Source organism: Carassius auratus, chromosome 36 (assembly GCF_003368295.1).
Source record: "Carassius auratus strain Wakin chromosome 36, ASM336829v1, whole genome shotgun sequence".
NCBI lineage: Eukaryota > Metazoa > Chordata > Actinopteri > Cypriniformes > Cyprinidae > Carassius > Carassius auratus.
The window spans coordinates 12,790,575-12,810,773 of record NC_039278.1 but is presented as its reverse complement, the minus strand read 5'-3'; the positions used below and the strand labels follow the sequence as shown (position 1 = coordinate 12,810,773).

Below are 20,199 nucleotides of genomic sequence, written 5' to 3'. Positions count from 1 at the left end.
TTTTCACCTTTTGGATTTTTCTGGAAAAAAGCATGGTGCCATCTTATCGATTATTCTGAATTTAAACGTATTAGATGCGATGCATGAAACGTACAAATAAATTAATAAATAATATTCGTACAAGACAATATAAATATCATGGATTTTGTTCATATGTGTTATTTACAGAAGTCACTCTTATATTTAATGTGACACCATCCCACATAGCAAAATCTTTTATATCAAAACATTTTTTAATTAATATAGGCTATAGATCATTTGGATAATTAAAAAATAATACAGGCCAAATGATAAATGAGGTGTCTTCACAATATTAAACAACCCAGATAATGGACAATGGCTTGTTTAATTATTATGAAGGCTTAATAAATTATATTTTTATTGTTAGGTAGTTTATGTTTAATCGCAACTGCAAAGTATGCCTAAATTAAACACCTTGCCTACATATCCCTCATGTAGGCCTAGTTTTTCTAGCTTTTTGCTTGAGATCAATTACATCTGCAACTCTTCACATACAGTATATTACAGTTTTTCTCAGTCACTTTGGTGCATTTTTCAAAACAGAAATGAAATTCTCAAAACTACTTGTACAACCTCCACACATCATCTAGTCATTTATACACATCATAAAACCAGTTTCTCATTCTTTTGAACAAGTTGCGATTGCTTTTGTACATTCATGCAATTGATTATGCATGTTTATCGGCAGTTTCCTACATTATCAGTTGCTCATGTCATGTTGCTCAAAATGTATTGCATAGTTTTCTGTGCAACAGTCTTACCCTTCAAAACATCTAGTCTTTAGTTCATCATATAAGTCATTAAATGCAAAATGGTTAATCTAGTTGTCAAAAACTGCCTAGCACACTTTTTATATTTATTTTTACACATTATTATTAGACTTTTTGTACATTTGGCATGAATTGTCCAAGTGAATCTTGACTTATGAAGAGAATGTATATGATAAACCAATGATAAACCCTTTCTCTGAAATAGCTCAAAGGTTCATCTCATGAATCTTCAGTTGAAAAGCTTATACTGTATAGACAGAGGACAACACAAGAGTTACACATTCTGAAAATGGACTTATTTTCATATTTGTGTCCATATTTGTTTTTCCTTTTCTATATCACAATGACATTGTAAAGGTTTTTTTTTTTTGGTCAGACTTTGTAAAAGTGTAACTGGGAATTCTATCCAGTCTCTTTCAGTCAATATCCCACATACTAGTAATGTGTAAATGTGTACGTTTGAAATGGATATGGCATACATAAGCATATGGCATATTGTTCAATACAGAGGTTTACATCAGATCATCCCTCCAGAGTAAACTGTTATATTGACAACATGACTAAGCAATTTGACTGTCTTATCCGTACACTATGACACAAGGACTTGTCATTCTGATGGCACTGATATGTTCATTGACACAGATATTTATTTTTGAGAGATGAACTAAGGATTTTGAGCAGGAGACTGGCTTTTGCAGGTAATCCATGGTGTTTTGCTATTTGTACGGGTTGTTTTGAGAAATGCACTTTATGTTTTGCAAATTGTGAGTTTGATTCAAGAAATGTACCAAAGCGACTGAGAAAAACTGTAAATCTTCACATTCTCTTTATCTGTGTGTTCATAATATCTATTTTCACCCCCTTCCTACTTTAAAGCAGCCGTGTCAAAAGAAAAAGTTTCCTGTCTGGGGGGATGTGGTGCAAGGACCTTGAAAAGACAGACAGGCAGAGAGGGAGACCACAAAACGTAGCCATCATCTGTTAATGGGAGGTGTTGGAATCCTTTTCATGGACTGCTGCAGACTCATGACTAATGACCTTTTTATGGCAGTTTGGAATCTTTATGACAACACTCTGATTGGGATTCACAGCTTAAGACAGAAGAATGAGGAGGAGAGGGGAGAGCGAGAGGTTGTCTGCTATCTGGACACAAGTGGCTAGTAGTTTCAGATTAGAAACACTGGTGTGACATTGAAAGGATTCTATCTCTATCTTTTTTTTTTTACTTTTGGTTTTAGCATCATCTGGAGTTTTTGCTGAAAACTTTGGCAGGATAAGCAAGTAAGAAATTAAGTAGAAATGCATGTTTTTTTTTATTTTTTTATTTTTTATTTCACATCTCTTGAAAAAACTCTTTAAAGTACACAATTGCCTTTATAATTCCAGTGTTTTTTATTTTTATTTTTAAATGTTTTATGGCAATATATTAACATCTAACATATGCACTAGGGAAAAAAAGAAACTTTTCAAATTTATTAATAATATTGGATTATATTTTACAAGAAAATACTGTCAGGCTTTCTTTTTCAAAATTACACATTTAATTCAGTGTGTTGCTTGCAATTTCTTTGTTATTATTTGCAAAACTTACTAGCAAGTTCTAAATGAAAATTGTTTCACCACCATTTTTTGTCAGTGTGTAGTTTTACCACAGTAAGCACCTGATATTTATTAAGTTCACATTTGTGCATAAATTTTGTGACTTATGCTCATTTTTGATCATTTTAACGCATCCTTACTGAATACAAGTATTCATTTCTTTTAAAAAAAATCTTGCTGACTTCAACATTATAGTGTAGGTTTAATGAAAAATATTGTGTTGGATTATTGAAAATATTGGATTTTATGGCTATTGATACAATTCTTTCTTTCTTTCTTTTCTTTTCTTTTCTTCAGGTGGCTGTTTAAGAGCTCTGCTGGCTGTCCAGTTTCTGTCCACTTCACATGGTGCTCCAGATTACCATGGGAAAAACCCACTGCAGAAGTAAAAACTGCTACTTCATCCCATTTTGAAATTAAAACCTTCTTCTTTTTTGTTAATCCTTTTTCATAATTAAGTAACGTATTTGTTATGTAGGATTCAATGAAGGATTCAGACAAAGTCCAGTTTTGGTTTTAATTAGTTAAATAGTTAGGTTTCAAAGCTAATTTGATTAGAATCTGTTTGTTTCCCTTTCATAAAGCATAATGATTATTTTAAAGTGAAAATTTGCCCTTGGCTGTACGTATTTATAGTAATATAATTATTTTTATTTTTGTTCATTATACATTTTCTGTTTAATAGCCAATTCCCATAATCAGGGTTCAGAATAAATGCCTCTTCTTGGCCCATGCTCCTATTAAAAACATGAAGATGGCTCCAGCTTCAGCCTTTAAAAAGGTAATTGCTTTCATTTGCAAACCATGTTAAGAAGCTTTTCATAGATCCATGGATAAAGCTTTGGAATAAATGGAAAGGGTTTGTTGCAAAACATAAATTCAGACAAGAATAAATATTACAACAAAATTGTTTTATTCAAATGTTTCGATTTTTAGCATACATTACCAGTCAAAGGTTTGGAATAAGTCAGTTTAAAAAAAAAGTATTGTATGCTTACCAAGACCAATCAAAACACAGTAAAACAGTAATATCGTGAAATATCAGTACTATTTTAAATGACTGTAACTATATTCTGTTATAAAATATTGTTATTATTATTAATTTATTCTTGTACATGGACGGTCTCTTTTCTTTGAATGCCTCAGGAGCCGCCCAAACCTACTCAAAACTACTTTAAACCTTGTATGAAATCGGAAATGGTGGACCGAAAGAATCTCTACCTCATGTGTCCTGCTACCATCGGAGAGGTGAGAGGGGACAGGATATTAATCATGTCTGATGGCTGCAGAGGAGCGTTCGATTACTGGTGTCAGTATGACTCCAGGGACATCTTCTCCGTGGGCTGGTGTCAACTAACCAGCCACAGTCTGCAACCTCCCTGCTGTGAGTACAGTCTGTGACCACTAGGGGTCACTACAGCTTTGTGTTTGTGAGGTGGAGTGAAGCGATCGATTGAGAGAGAAAGAGAAACCACCTTTTAATTTTCTCTTTAATGAGCATAGAGCATATCAAAAGGCACGTGGTCATGTAGTGGTTTATAGATGTCTGTTGGTGCTGTTCAAATGTTTAACTCCAGTTTGTGTGGCTCTGGCAGAATTAACTTATGTGAGTGGATGAAAACAGAGTTCTTGATCAGAGTTCCATCAGTTCTTCCTCCTCTGAATATTTTCAAGGCTTGTTTACTGCTCTCTTCATGCTTTTACGACAGTGGACATGACCAGACAGAAAGGATATTGGATGTTAGGACTAGGAGATGTTTCCCATTTATCCTAGTCAGATACCACAGCCTTTATTTACTGTATCTATGAGTACAAATTAACAAATCAATCTGGGATTTATTTATTTTTAATGAGGCTCTTTTTCACTTCTTGTCCTAAAGCTTGTTTCACATACGTCTTGATGGACTGAATTGCGAAATTGTGTGAGATAGCTGGTGGTTTTTGAAAATATACTAAGTTTGATTGAGCATCTGGCATTCTAATGTTTGCTTGTTTGAAAAGCATTTTGGAATATTTCTCCACATATTAATTGAAATAAATAAGTGGGCAAAATAAAATAATTGTGTCTTTGAGACTCAGAATTCAGGACACAAGAAGGATTCAATTTTCTCCAGACCATAAGATTTGCCTTTTCATTTGGAATCGTTGTAAATTATTTACAGACTGATCACAATTCACTGCCACAGTTTTACTGAAAATCCTTAACTCAGCAGTAGTTTATAGTCTGAATGGTTTAAATGAGTTTTATTTTAACAAAATACTTTGTTGTGCTTTCAAATTTCTCATCTTTGACTTCACCGAAAATTTCTGAATGGATTTTTTTTTTTCAAAAACATCAGACATATTTCCTTTTAATGAAAACAGCAGTCATTAATGCTTTTTCGTGACTTCGTGCACTTATTTTAGTGTACTAAATTTAGTAAGGCCAAATAGGCAAATTTCAAATTAAAAAGCAAATGGTTCAAATAAATTCTGATGGTATTTTAGTGAGCTCTGAATGGAGGCATGAGAGCAGGAACTGTGCATTCACCCTTTATACCGTGTGTGCTGTGTCTTCATTTGCCTTGCATAGTAGTTTTAACAGATCATTAGTGAGTATGACCTTTCTAATGTGCGCTGAAAAAAAAAATGTGTCTGTTGGCGAGGAAACACAATGTGTATGTGCACATGTGCATTTATTAATAATGTAGCACAGAACAACGGTAGTAAGAGCTTAGGACAATGGATGCAAGACAAAGGATGAACGTGTGAACGGTTTCAACTTAATTTCTCCTAAAAAGAAAAGTGTTTAGATTTCCTGTAATTTAGGGAGATGATGGAATATCTGGAGTTGTGCTGGTTTGTGTTAGAATATGTCTTCTGAGAGTTTGTTTTGATTAAGACATTAAATTATGTTTCTCATGAACTAATACAAAAGAGCTCAAAGATTCAGCCTCTAGTTTTTTCCGCATTCTGTAGGAAGCACATTTATAACAGAGTTTCAGAAAAGATTAAAGCAAAATTGTCTGTCACATCTTTTTTTTTTTATACAATAATGATGTACAAATATTTTCCCTCCGAGTTAGACCTTTTGATTTTCTTTGGATTAAATTATTCATTTAAAAAGCAACAGTTAGCCTGCCTACTAATGTGTAGATAATCAGAATTTTCTTTCCATTCCCAACATATCTTAATAAATTTCCTTATAAAAATACAAAAAAAATGCTTTACTTAATAGTACAACAGCAATTCATTATGTGGTATGCCTTGCTTAAATGACCTTCTTCATGTGCCATTTAAATTTGGAGCTGTTTATTAGCACTAGTTATGCTTATTAGTTATGCATTCACCTCTGCTCCTGCTCTCACACCTAAAGTGAGAACAACAGGGACAGTTTTGTTAATAAGTGTTGGTACGTTCACACATCTCACACACTAAGGTGGATTAATGCATTTAATATAAATGTGTGAGACAAGCAGACAAAACCAATTTGGCTATAGCCTGTCTGTGTATTTGTAATAATCTTTGCCATACATTTGCTTCATTTCTTGGGAAATATTAAATACTTGAGGTTGGTTTTGCTTTAACAGGGTATTCTGAATGAGGTTTGGGATTACAACTGGCACCAAACTGAGGTGTGGGTACAAGACTATATCGGCTGGGTAAGAAAGCACACAAGTACCACCAGCAGGAGCATCATTCTTGCCTCTCTAGAGCCGTTTGCTTCAAACCACGTGCTCTGAAACTGATCTCCCTTAACCTTTTACCCCCTTCAGCCCTAAAAGCCTGGGAGGAGCTTTGAAATGGCAGGAGAGTGGTGGTAATGGGGTGTTGAATGCAAAATATTAAAGTTTTCAGAGTTAATAACAAAACTACCCTGTTTCATAAGCATATATATGTATATATATATATATATATATATATATATATATATATATATATATATATATATATATATATATATATATATATATGTATGTGTGTGTGAGTTTGTGTGTGTACATATATAAAATGAATAATAATATTTTTAAGATTAAGTCTAAATTTTAATGTAACATTCCTCAATAATACTTAATCATTTATTCTTAATATTAATAATAATGAATGTTGTTATTCTTTTTCATAAATAAAATTATTTATGAATGTTGCATTAAAATGTAGAGACTAAATCTACATCTTAATGATAATACTAATTTATTAATTTATGAGTTATTTCATAATTATGAGTGTTTGTGAACGTTACATCAACATGTAGATTAAAAAAATACATTTTAAGGAGAAATTATATTTTTATTTAAGATAGGTACAGTATTTTATTGTATTTCAATAAGTAATCACATTTTATATTTAGCGCCTTATAGTTAAGGCTGATAACATGAATACGACCCCCAATCGCCTTCCTTTAGCTCCTCCTCTCTTCCTCTCCGCCTCCATATAAATTATATATTGACCGATCAGGGCTCCAGCACTCCACCGGCACGGGCTTTGTCATGCGCTTCTGCTACCGGAACCGCTGCTGTTCAAACCGGGCGCGAAAGTGAGCGCGAGATCCAGTTCTATTGCTTTAAAACAGACATTCTCCTCCAAGAGAGAGATTTACATCGGATTCGTTGGTGCACAACGCGGATACAGTTGAAAGTTGGCGTTTTGGTGAGTTCCTCTGGCGTATTTCCAGAGCTTTTGTCTCTGATGTCTGTTGCTTTGTTTTAGTGGCTTGTGCATTTAGGTCACACGAGTTTAATTTGAGTGTATTTTTGTAATTGTTTTCATTCCTGCTGCTTTCATTTCTTCTGGATGTAGGGGACTAACACTCCACTTTTATTTCTCTATTTGTGAAAAGCATTCATTGAGCTGCTACTGAAAGACTGTGGCAAGTTATTTTAATATTTATTCTTTTAAAACAACGTATCTATCTTTACTATTTTAATACACACACACACACACACACACATATATATATATATATATATGTGAGTGTGTGTATGTATATGTGTATGTGTATGTATATGTGTGTTTGTGTGTGTATATATATATGTGTATGTATGTATGTGTGTGTGTGTGTATAGTTTTTTTTTTTTGTCTTTTTTTTTATACAAGTATTGCAACAGGGACTAGTGTTTTTTTTCTCTCCCATTTTTCAATTTCACTAGTAATTGTTCATTGGCTCCTAGTACTAAATTCAGTAGTAATTGTTTAATAGTAATTCATATTATTATTCGCATGCTAGAACACATTACTTGCAAGGTTTGTGTGTGTGTTTGTGTATCTGTGGTATGCAGTGACTAGTCATCATGGTTCAATTAGATCTTTCTGAATTGATACCATCAACAATTGGAATACGCACTAGTCATAAGTGAAGTGACTCCGGATCAGATGTGAAAAAATCTGATCCTGTGCGTATTTTGTTTTTTCAACAGTTCCAATCTGTGTCAGATGTGATAAAAAAAACAAAAAACCAGTGTGCCAGTGTTAACGCGGCTCTGATACAGAGCATCTATTTAACTGTTACTTATTCTTATTCACTCCATATTAATATGCTAGTCAGTCTTAGAATACCTGATAGTAATCAAAAATATGATACTAGTAAGATAAAAATATATATTATTAAATGTTCAAATGGCTTGCAACAAAAAGAGTCCTTAAAAAAAACTGGTAAATTAGATTTATATGTGTTCAAATGTTTACCATTTTCGGTCATAAAGTGATGTATTCATTTTACTAAAAGATTTGTCGAATTCTGTGTTCATGTTTCATGCCATGCTGGATTCACTTCTGTAGTTTGTTTTAACAAGAAAATATATATGCATCATATATAGTAATTCAATAATTGATAAGCTTCAACTCATTTCCAGCTAAATGGAAAAATCCTGCTGACTAGTAAAATTAAAAGCTCAGATGATTATTTTTGTACAGAAACCGCAAAATATATTTGTTGAACCACTGTAGCTGTTTTGACTTTGGTTCTTTAACAGATTGCATTTTTTTTCCATTAAATCGCCTGGGGCAAAGGGAACCCTATATCGTCTTTTACCACACACACACACATATGCATGGACACAGACACACTCTTTTTCGGCGTTACTCCCTGCACAACATGTGGTTCTAGTTCCTGCTAAGTTGAAGCTGCAGTCAGCCATAGACAGATTGCCCTGGCGTTCGGGTCCGGAGTGGGACGAAATGTAAATATTGTGGAACAGATGGAGTAATTAGACTGGTTTTCCCCGGACACCTTCGTTCCACATCGGTCACAACCTCTCCCGTGACCAGAGACGCCCCCAGGTCCTACACTGAGCTAAAGGGTGTGTGTCTGTGCACTGAGAGTCAACCTTTGGGTCACTGGGTCATTGGTTTGCGATTCAGCCAGTGAGAAACTGGTTAGAAATATGCTTCACCTTTACACACAGACCAATTAGGGTGGATAAAGTTTGCTTGTACATTGTCCGTGACAGAGCTTCTGAAAACCTTTGCTTCTGTTTTGCATGCCCATTATGCATATGTGGGCTTAATAAGCTTGATTCCTCACGTGCATGCTTATATTCATAAGATATTTGAATAAGAATTGCCCTCTTTCAAATGAAAAAAAAAACACTTGTCCATTCCTTGCACGCTTTTTCTCTTCTCCTCATTAAACGTATGCGTCTCAGGCTAATTTCTCTTCACATTCCCCTCTTGAGGCCCAGGAGAGCAGCTGCACGTAGGACTCTGTGAAAGCTCCCAGATGTACTTAGTAAAGGCGGCTTCTGCCGTCAGCCACCCTGTAATATGAGAAGTTTATCTGATCTTAGATATAGCCAATACAGAGGCAATAATAAGATAATTTTTTTGCAATTGAAGAAGGCGTGTGTTGGAGAGTTCACTTCATGGTTGTTTGAAATGCAAAAAGCATTGATTCGTGCTATTTTACACCTTCATTTGTTGATGCTGAACTGCAGATATTTGATATTATGAGTTTTCATGGAGAGGAAAAGGCAAAGGTTTAGCGAAATTAAGATTATTTGGTTTGCAAGGCAGGGTGTGCACATTAGAAATGCATTTTTCATTAGCAAACACACATGGATGCATTTGATGGATTTACAATAAACTTCAATCAAAACACTTTCTATTGTTTCTTTTCTTTTTTGCAGAGCTTTTTCTTGTACATATGCTTGGCAAATCAAATTTAAGAACAATTTTTTTCCCCACTATATTATTTTGTCATTATTCAGGATATTACACCTCTTTTAACGTTCCATGCATTACCCAGAAAATGCTTTTAAAGAAAATATATGCTTTAATGATGTAGGGTGCTTCAAATGATAACCATACAGTGCTGTTTAAAAATGAGACTATCAAGTAGACACTGCATTTTGAACCAGCAACAAATGAATAATACATTAACTTGCCTGCTCAGTAATATTTATAGAAAATTGTATGTTTCTCTCTGCATGATAAAATTGATTTAGAAATAAACTGTGGAGATGCAGTTCTAGCTGTGAATTCCTTTCATAGCACTTACATACCTGTCAAATCTCCTCCCGCAGCTTGATAGCACACTCTTCTAGGTGGAGAAGGGGGTTAGTCTTTCTTCCTAATGAGGATTACCTGTTGGTTCAGAAAAGAGGCCTTTGACCAGAGAGCCGTTGGGGGAAGGCCTGCAAAACAAAAGGGTGCTGAAAAGCACATGTCTCCTGTGGGGCACAATGGCCAGCTGAAACTGTCTTGAAGAGGATCCCCCAGATAACTCTGTTTTTGCGCTGCTGGTTTCTAAACTGCCGCTTTCAGGGCTGTAATGTGACACTTCTAATATGCAAAATCTAAAATGGCCTCTGAGGAAGAGAATTCAGCAGTATGATCAACCTTTAAGTGGTCGAATTCAAAGGGAAAGGATCAAAGTTTGTAACTGGACTTTGTTTGACCACTCAATCCAGTCTGCGTGAGAATCAGTTTGACTTTGTTGTTTTAATTTTTTTAACATTTATTTTGTTTGCAAGTTACACGTTCACGTTTTTCCAAAAATGTTTTTTATTTTATTTTTTATTGTTGTTATTATTATTGTATTTTTAGAAAAATGAATGCCTGCTTGCTTTCCTATAGTGTGATAGCCAATGAGAGTCAGATGGGTGAACTTATTGCAGTAAGATTTAATCATTTCATGTTGAATGTCAGTATAAATTATTTCATTTAACTTGCAGATATTGCACATATGGCAGTAGGGCTCAATAAAACAATGGTATATAATCATCTTGTAGGTTCTAATACAATGTAGTTACAAGTTGAATGTTACGAAGAATAACCGGTTGATTTAATAGTACAAAACCAGACCTGTGATCAAAATCCTTTTTACAAAAAAAAGAATTGTGGGCCTAAAATAAATATATATATATATATTTATCATATATATTTATCATGTTACAGTATGATTAGGATAATCATATACCATGATATTTACATTTTACTCAGAAGCACTTTCGTGGAACTACCATAATAACACACGTCTAAAGAAATGCAGCAATACAATGGAAGTTTTGTTTATCATCATGTTAACGGAGTTTTATAAACACTTTCTTACAGTTAAATCAGCGTAACATATTTTAATGCAATTAGTATTATTTTTTTTAATGGTTTTGTAGTTTCATATAATATTATGATGGTTAAAATAACCTTTTTCATCTCCCCCAACTTCATTCACTTTCCCAAAGACTGTTATTCGGGCACTGGGCCAGTCCAGTCTGTTTTGGTGCTCCATGCAGTCCCCGTATCGCCTGCCACACCCCCTGCCCCCTCTGCCGGTGCGCAAGGGGGTGCGAGGGAGGAGACCCAAGAGCCAGACCATTGCCATGTTAAAAGCAGCAGCCGAGGCAGCCGCAGCCGGCACGTCACTGAATGGCCAAACGCAGTCCAATGCAGCCAAGAGTCCCTTGAGTTCACCACTCACACCCAAACCATATAAAAAAAGAGGACCCAAACCCGGCAGCAAGGTAGAACTGCTTTTTTTTGTGCTTTAATGGGTCAGTAAATAGGTTTAATTTGTTCACTCATGTTGTTCTAAAGCTGTATGATTTTCTTTTTTCTGAAGATAAGAAGATATTTTGACGTTTATTTTTTACTTTTTCGATTGAATCTGATGTCCCTGGTAGTCAAGATAATGGGATTTTAATGGTATTAAATTACCCCTAGTAATTGGTAATAAAGCAGCTTTTGTTTGATATAGGGTGGGTCGTATGTCATGAGCAATTATCCATATTAAACATTAACACTTCTACTATAATTCTTCCCCATGAACGGTACATTAAACATGCTGGAAGGTTCTGTCGTAATGGAGATACGGCATTTGTAGTCTTTTCCATTGTTTCGAGAGTGGGCAAACAAAAGTGGGGTTGTTTTGTGAGAGTGAAAATTGTTGTTTTATCTCTCACTCTGTCTACTGCTTTTACAGAGGAAACTAAAGGTTCCTCATTCACTTTCAAGCCCCTCGTTGCCATCTTCAGTGTCAGACGGGAGACTGTCTAGTCTGCAGACGACAAGAGACTCAGGAGTTGTGTCTACAGGTAGGCTTTTATCTTCTTGCCTTTATTTTCTACTCGTGTACTCCTCAGTATTCTGATGGTTTTGCACTGTTGTACGCTTCACCTGACCTTCCACTCTCTCCTCTTCTAGTTTGTGTGTATGTGAACAAACATGGAGACCCAGGGCCGCACCTGGACCGTAAACTGTTGTTGCAGCTGCCTGATCATTTCGGGCCAGGTCCCGTGAACACGGTTCTCCAGCATGCGGTACAAGCCTGCGTGGACTGTGCGTTTCAGCCCAAAGCTCTGTTCAGCTTCCTGCAGTCTCAGTCTGACGGAGGGGAAATCATCAGAGGTCAGTTTGGATCTGCTTTAAGATTGTGATCTGGGTTTCAATTAAGAGTGATTCTTTGATTAGGAGAACATTTCTGCCAGGAAGGAAGACCGCTTTTAAATTACAAATGCATATCATATCGTATCATATATCATATCATATATTATATTTAGTGCTGTCAAAATTACTGCGCTACAGCATACAATTTATTTTTTTCGGTTAAACACGTTAAAAAGATTCAATGCAAATAACGAAGAATCAGAGCTAGGGTTGCCAACCAAATCACAATTGCTGATTTTTCAGTATTTTTTTTTTTTCTTGACAAGAATTGCATTAATATAGAATCAAAATGTCTTTACGACACCAGGCGCTAGTCAAGTAAGCACGGAAGAGGTACAGGTGACAAGGGAACTTCAGTAGAACAACAGTGAACTTCAGTCAGATGAGATATTACCAGGCTATACATTAGTAAAAAAAAAACATCCGATTCAACTCATCAGCTCACTAGTAGAGACTTTAAGAACTGAAGTGGGTTAGAAAAGATTTGTGAGAAAATATGATGCATGTCAGATGTGCATCATGTTCATATGGCATTTATTATAATGGGATAAATATGACATTATATATAAAAAAAAAAATAATAATAATAATTTTCTTAAAGGCATCAGTAGTAGTGGTATGAGTGATACTCGCCTTCAATCATAAAGATGCAGTTAAACAAACATTAAAAATATACTGTTGACAAAATACCTTGATGTTGTTTCAGGGCTGTTTAGAAATAAAATAAAAGTTAATTTTATTGCTAGTTAACTTGTTAGTTATTTTTGGATTCTCAGAAAACTGAAAAACATTTAATTACTATCGCTCACAATATCAAAAAATCCCCATCACACATTATATAACCGAAATCTACCCGAAGGTTGATTGAGGCCATGCCATGTGATGTATGTTTTAACAAATATGAAACATAGTTCATTTTACAAAATGTCAGGGAGTTAAAAGGAAGAATGATCCATAATCTCAAAAATTTTGAGAGCTGAATGGCACATTGCTGTAAGACATGAGCTGCATCTGAATTAGTGTAGGTGTATGTTATTTTAAGGCTGTCAACATGTGTGTGCTTAACAATGAAGGGAGAAGTGAGAGCATGGGTTCGTGATTGACCTGAAAAGAGAAAGGGTGTGTGTGTGTACAGCTGATGTCATCAGACTGCGATCTGTGTGTAACCCGGTTCTGAGCATTTAATAGGGGGGTTCCCATGGGAAGTGTGTGTATGTGCAAGCCTGTCTATATTTGTGTGTGTGTGTAGGAGGGGGTGGGGCCGACGCTAGGACTGTGGGGGCCATCTGCTGTGATGCCATTGCCCCTTAATCGGCACCCATTTAGCCAGATCAAACTCCCCCCTCAGCCTTTTTTTGGGGGGGGGGGGGGACTAGTTGTTTTTTTATGGACTCATATATTATAATGAAAAGCATAGTAGATTATAAATGCATTCCCTGTTGGATGCATTCCATGTGATGTTAAAGAGTAATACATTCATACATAGTAATACAGTTTTTAATTTTGCACAAATTCTACTTTCATGCAGTTCGCTCTGAAGGAGGAATCCACTACGTCAAGCTCCCCACTGCCTCCAGTGCATCGTTCGTTCTGCGCTTTCTAGAAACTCTGTGTCACCACCTGCACTGTGAGAACCTGTTCAGCAGCCAGCCATTCAGTCCAATAACTACTAACACACACATGGCATATGAAAGGAGCAAATCAGGTGTGCATCTCCAAGCCCCCATACTATGAATTCAACTGTGTTCTGTGGGTCTTGATGTATGACCAGCCGTTTAAGATGAATATGTTTGTTTTGTTGTTGTTTGAATTGAAATTTTGTCACAATAATTGCAGTATGATACATTTATATAGATTTCCTTACACAATGACACAGCCCAAACTTGTGTGATTTCAGAAGTAAATCCTGCTCTTTTCTTCTGTTGCAGTGAAAGAGGAGACGTCAGAGGCTTTGTCTGTAGTACGAGGTTTGAGGCGTTTCAACAGAGATTCGGCTACATACACCGCTGCCCTGTCACCAAAACTACAGCGAACAGAAGCTTTGCCCTTGGACGGTATGACCTGTTCAGCTGTTCTGAGTGTTTTTGCTCGTAAGTGTTTGAGAGCGAATGATATCGATTGAGTGTTTATGCCAAAGTAAATGCAGCATATCCAAGCCAGTTCTGATGGGTTGAACTGAAAGTGAATGGAGGATAGGGTTTTCTTTAAGCTGAGTTGGATGCCTCTCTTCATTTTCTCATTAAGTGCACATAATAAAACCCGACAGCCTCCTAATTAAGTCATCTACATTGTTACTAATTAAGTGTCTGATTTTTATTAGGGTGTGAATCACCGGCCAGTTTGGGTTATTTTTTAACTGCTGTTATAATTTAACAGACATAACTGTTGCCTGTTCTCAGCTCTCATTGAATGTTTTGTAGATCAAGCGCATTAAAAAAAGAAAAAGACAAAAAGTTGTCTTGGCAGCATTATAAAACTGATTTGTAGTGTTTGCAAATGGTGTATTGGAAGACCGATATAAACATGTTACTACTTGTTCTATCATATTTATATTCATTCAGTACACAGGAATCCTCTCCTGCATTTATTTTTGTGGAGATTTATGTTCATTTAACACTGTAGGTGTGTATACTTTTAGTCTCTAGCGTGTAACTAAAACCTTCCAAAAAACTTAAAGCTATTCTTTATTATTGCTATTTTATACAATTTAAAGTCAGCAGAACTATGAAATGGCACAGATGGAAGTATAGGATTTATGTAAAGATCAAAAATGTTCAAATATCTTATATTTTAGCTTTTTGAAAGCAGTGACAAGTAGCCACAGCTTCATTAGATGCATCCTGGGATTCTGTTTAAACAGTATATTCATCCATTGAACTATGCAAAGAAAATAATTTAGGTGCAATTTATATTTGTCAAAACTATGTATTAAAATGATCAAAAGATTTTTATTTTTTAAGTATGAACTAAAACATTTCACGTCATACTATCTCTGTGCCAGAAACCATCGTCCATGCTGAAAATGGTGCCACCACAGACCAGCAGTTCTCAGTAGAGTCAATAGACTCAGCCTCCAATTCCGTTGCCCCCCGACCCCCCGCACTACGGAGCACATCTGAGTATCACACCCCGACCGGAAGCAGCCCGCACTACCCTTCTCACCCCCCACCGCTCCGCAGACTCTCCTCCAACCCCTCTGAGCTGGGTCCTCCACGCACACACAGACGAGTGGAAGGTAGGCTATGTAAGAACGCTTTGTTTAGACACCTTTACACACACTATTAATAACACACCAGACTTAAATCAGCACTCTTTATAATAGCGTTCATTCATAATACAAAAAAAAATTAGATCAAAAACTGCTTAACAGATCATTTACATGCAGTTATAAATGTCAATAACACATTACGATCGGGTTTTATTTCTTACTATTAGTTACTACATTAGTATAAACTGGCTATGAGCATTAAACATTCTTATGGCATCAGTCTTTGCTACTGTGAGTTACAAATATGATTTTTCATTGTTTGTACTTCAGCATTAATAGATAGATGTTTTGATTTAAAAAAAAAAAATGTTAGTAAATATAGAAATGACCATTTAAAGGGTTAGTTCAGGCAAAAATGAAAATGAAGCCATAAATGACTCGCCCTGAAGTCATTCTAGGTGTATATGACGCTCTTCTTTCAGACGAATTCAGTTGGAGTTATTTTTAAAATTGTCTTTGATCTTTCAAGCTGTTGGATGCCACTCAGCGGGTGTTGCACTCCATCGCTCCATGAGAAGTTTAATAAAAAGCTCATACATTAAAAAAAGTGTCTCACACTGCTCCAGGGGATGAACAAAGGCCCCCTGTAGCGAATCGATGCATTTTTGTAAGAAAAATATACCTGCAATACCTGCTAAGGCTTGAAAGATCAAAGACAATTGTCTGAAAGAAAAAAGTCATATACACCCAGGAAGACTTCAGGGTGAGTAATTTATGGCTGAACTAACCCTTAAAGATTATAAATGCTGTAGAAATCTTGATAGTTCATGTTAACTAATGTAGTTAACCAAAGCGAATAAATTAAACCTTATTGTATAGTGTTACTGAAATGTCATGAAGCTTTGAATTACTATTGTAATTGCATTGTTTTTTGATGATTTATTAATATTAACATTATAAAGTCGACTAGACGTTATTTTATTTTTAATGGACCTAGTGCAGATTTATAAGTAACACTTTGTAATAAGTAATTTATTGAATCATTTAAAGTCAGTGAGCTTTTAGTGTCTGTGCTTGTTGGCATTCCACTTGTGTTTGAGCCCTGAAGGCAAAACAGTTTTATTGTTCAACTTCCTTTAACTCCGAATGCTTTCAGTCTAGTAGCTTGGCTTATGCGCTCAGTGCTGCTCTTCAGAGACCTAGATCTATTTCTATCGTGGGATAAACACCCGTATCAGTTCTGCACAGAGTGCCTGTGTGAGGACCAGATGTATTTTCTCTAATCAAATGTCAAGTGGCACAATAGGCTTTGATATGGATTAAAGCCTGCTGGCGGCTCAGGGGGCCATATTTATTGAAATAGCATCTCGGAGTGGGAGTGATGTTTGGGGTTCGGTTTGATTTTGCATTGTAAAGAGACTGAGACCAGGACTGTCAAAAGAGGGAGTGATCCTAGACCTGCACTCCCATTCCGGAAAGCTCCTTTTCAGTTTTCCAAAAATATATATACATGTCAGTTGAGGCAGGCAGAAAATGAATAACTTTGTGATTATAAAACACCCAATGTTTCATTGCTGTGTGATGATGACACACAGAATCCACAAAATTGTATATTACAATTTTAACATTATAAATGTCCCTTTACAGTTAATGCTATCATACATTTTTTTTTTCCTTTTAATGAGAATATATATTTATATAGAAAGCGTTTTTTTATTTTATTTGAATTGTCTGAAGAAGTCCTACATTTCTACATTATATTAGGAAGAATAAATACTGCCCACCACAGTATATCTTAATCTTGTTTCAATATTTTTTATATCATAAGTATATTAAATTCTATGAAATCTTATTAAAAAAAAAAAATTTCCCCCTTGTTTTGTCTGGAAAGAAATCCTAACTTTTATGTAGTTCAATCAAATTATGAGTGAAAAAAGTGACCTGGTCATTCTGTTATTCTTTGCATAAAGAAAATGTACATGCTGTGCACAGTATACATACTAGATACTCCAGAGTGCTGCTTTGAATAGAGAACATGCATTTTGTCATGATTATGTATTGCTGTGCCCCCTAGTGGCAAATATGTAAGTTCATCTGAATTAATAACCAAACAACTGTTCTGAATTATTATTATTATTTTTTCACTGTGGTATAATTTTAATACTTTACTGATATATATATATATGTATATGTGTGTGTGTGTGTGTGTCTCTCTCTCTCTCTCTCTCTCTCTCTCTCTCATATATAAATATATTTATATATATCTTAATTTGTGCTGTTTTCTAGCTGCTAGCTCAACCACTGGGCCTGATCATCAAGCAGCAGAGAAGGATCTGACCAAAACGTCTAGTAAGAGTCCGTCATCCTGGAGTATAGAGGAAGTGATGCAATTTGTTCACAATGCTGATCCACAAGCACTGGGCCCACACGCAGAGCTCTTCAGAAAACACGTGAGATACGATTCTCTGGATTTCTCATGTTTTGCAATAGTTTTTTTCAGAACAAGATTTCCAAGTAGATTTTATAATGGATTGCTTTTCTTTCTTCCACAGGAGATTGATGGCAAGGCCTTGATGCTTTTACGGAGTGACATGATCATGAAGTACATGGGGCTGAAGCTGGGTCCTGCTCTTAAACTTTGCCATCACATTGAGAGACTCAAACAGACAAAATAGTAGCTGGAATCTTCTGAGCAAAAACGGGGGATCCACCAGAGGGCAACAGAGGAAAAATCAGGTTCACTGGATTTCACAATCTTTTTTTCACAAACTTTACTCAAGATAAACGGATATTTATTACGCGTGACATTGATGGTTAAAGGTCCAACATGTTGACCTGCTTCACCTGAACTCATTCCCGCTTATTTAAACGGTGGGGAAAAACTGATCAGCCAATTATTTTTGTGGCAAAAACAAATGCAAACATTTACATCAGCAGATTGACTTTTCAAAACTACCTTTGCGTGGACATTGTGTACGACTACTGTGTACAAGAATGTTCACCGGCTCTCATCTAGAAACCAATTCAGTGTAAAACTGCAGCTACAGACCTCCGTACCTCAGTGATACAATGCTCTGCATTTACAGACAATGGTAGAGAAAGCTGAATCCCAAAGGATTTCATTGTGTTATGTATTGTTTTTGGTACCGTCTACATGCACAGACAGCTTGACAAACATTCACTTCCACTGTATTTTAGGTTAAGTCTGATGAAGATTCATTTGAAATACACTTTGGACATCGACTATGAAGGGTTTTGGTGCCGGTTAATCATATTTGACCATTTTGTTTAGTTTAATTAATTAGTTCTTTTCGTTTATTAGTTATTTTTTCCTCTAAAATTGGAATGGAAATACACAATCGTATTTCAAAATGTCCTGCTGTTTCATAAAGTAACTGAGAAAAAATTAAAATTTTTTTTTTTAGTTATGTAAACCAAAAATGGTTTTGTTATGGTCTACAAAAGGCACCAATTTTAAAAGCACAACATTTTAGTCCTACTATTGCTGTTTAACTCAAGATAATTTCTCAGGACACTTGTACTATGTTTTCATTTGTATATATTTTGTCATAATGTCTTTTCCCTCTAAAAAAAAGACCACACCAGCACTTCAGGTGACGGCCATAAAGTGGACATGATGTCACATAGGCCTGAAATTCAGAAGTTTATCTGCATGTTGAATGATGATGTATGGAGCAATCCCAGATGGTTTTTTTTCTATCGTATTAATGTGTATTTAGCTCAGTATTCTATCCTTCAGTGCATTCTTTTCTTATTATTTAATAAGTAGAAACTGTTGCTTTTTTGAGCACATTGTTTTTTGTTTATATCATTGATAATGGATTTTTTGTTTTGGGGGATGGAGCATTTTTGTTGTGATACACATTTATATACATACATTTTTAGCTCCTTTTAGTTACACTGTATATACCTTACTCTTATACTCAGGTTGGATTATTTTGTATTTACTTATTTGAAAGCTTTTCTACCATTTTGAATAAATCATTGCATTTATAAAGTTCTCATTTTCACCATATTTTCAGTGGAAAGGTATTACCTAATTGAATATGCTTTGCTTAAAAGATCTTGAGCATTTCATTTGGGTTTAGATTTGACATTTTTATAGTGTATATATTTTACTAATATATATCAAGTAATTGTATTAATGTGATTTTTCTCTTAATTTTATTTATTTCATATATTATAAATGAATGATATCATTAATGTTATTGCATATTATTTCTTTGTACTGGTTAAAAGTTTAATATGCCTTGGTTGCCTTGCCAGGAAAAAAACAAATCAGTATCTGCAATCACAAAAAATAATTAATCATAGATACATTTCAACTTTCAGGGCAGAATATTTCAGGGCAGTCTCCTAGAGCTGCCCTGTACCACATTACCCTGACTCCTGTCTGGTTCATTGGTGAGTTTATCATGTAGTCCCAAGAAAAACCTATTCGTTTGTCACCTTGTCTTTGGCCGACACAATGACTTCAATTGTTTGAGTTGGGCACACAATCTTGCCATTGTAGTCCACATATTTTGAACGTGTGATGTGGTTTCCATTTCCTTCATGTACTGTCCATGTGTTTCGTCCATTTTGAAGTCTACAATTTGAGCTTACCACAGACAGATCCAGTGCTGAGTTTGGTGAAGCAGAAAACACATGTAACTGTTTAGTTTGGGTTGCCTTAAGAGAGAGGTCAACCACCTCATCCTGAGACAATGATGGTGTATGTGG

The 20,199-nt window shown here is 35.4% G+C and overlaps 1 pseudogene; it reads left to right on the top strand.

Annotated features, from left to right (window-relative positions):
- Nucleotides 1-1,775: 1,775 nt before the first annotated feature.
- LOC113055642 (polycomb protein SCMH1-like) lies at nucleotides 1,776-19,477 on the top strand (annotated as a pseudogene).
- The last annotated feature ends 722 nt before the right edge of the window (nucleotides 19,478-20,199 follow it).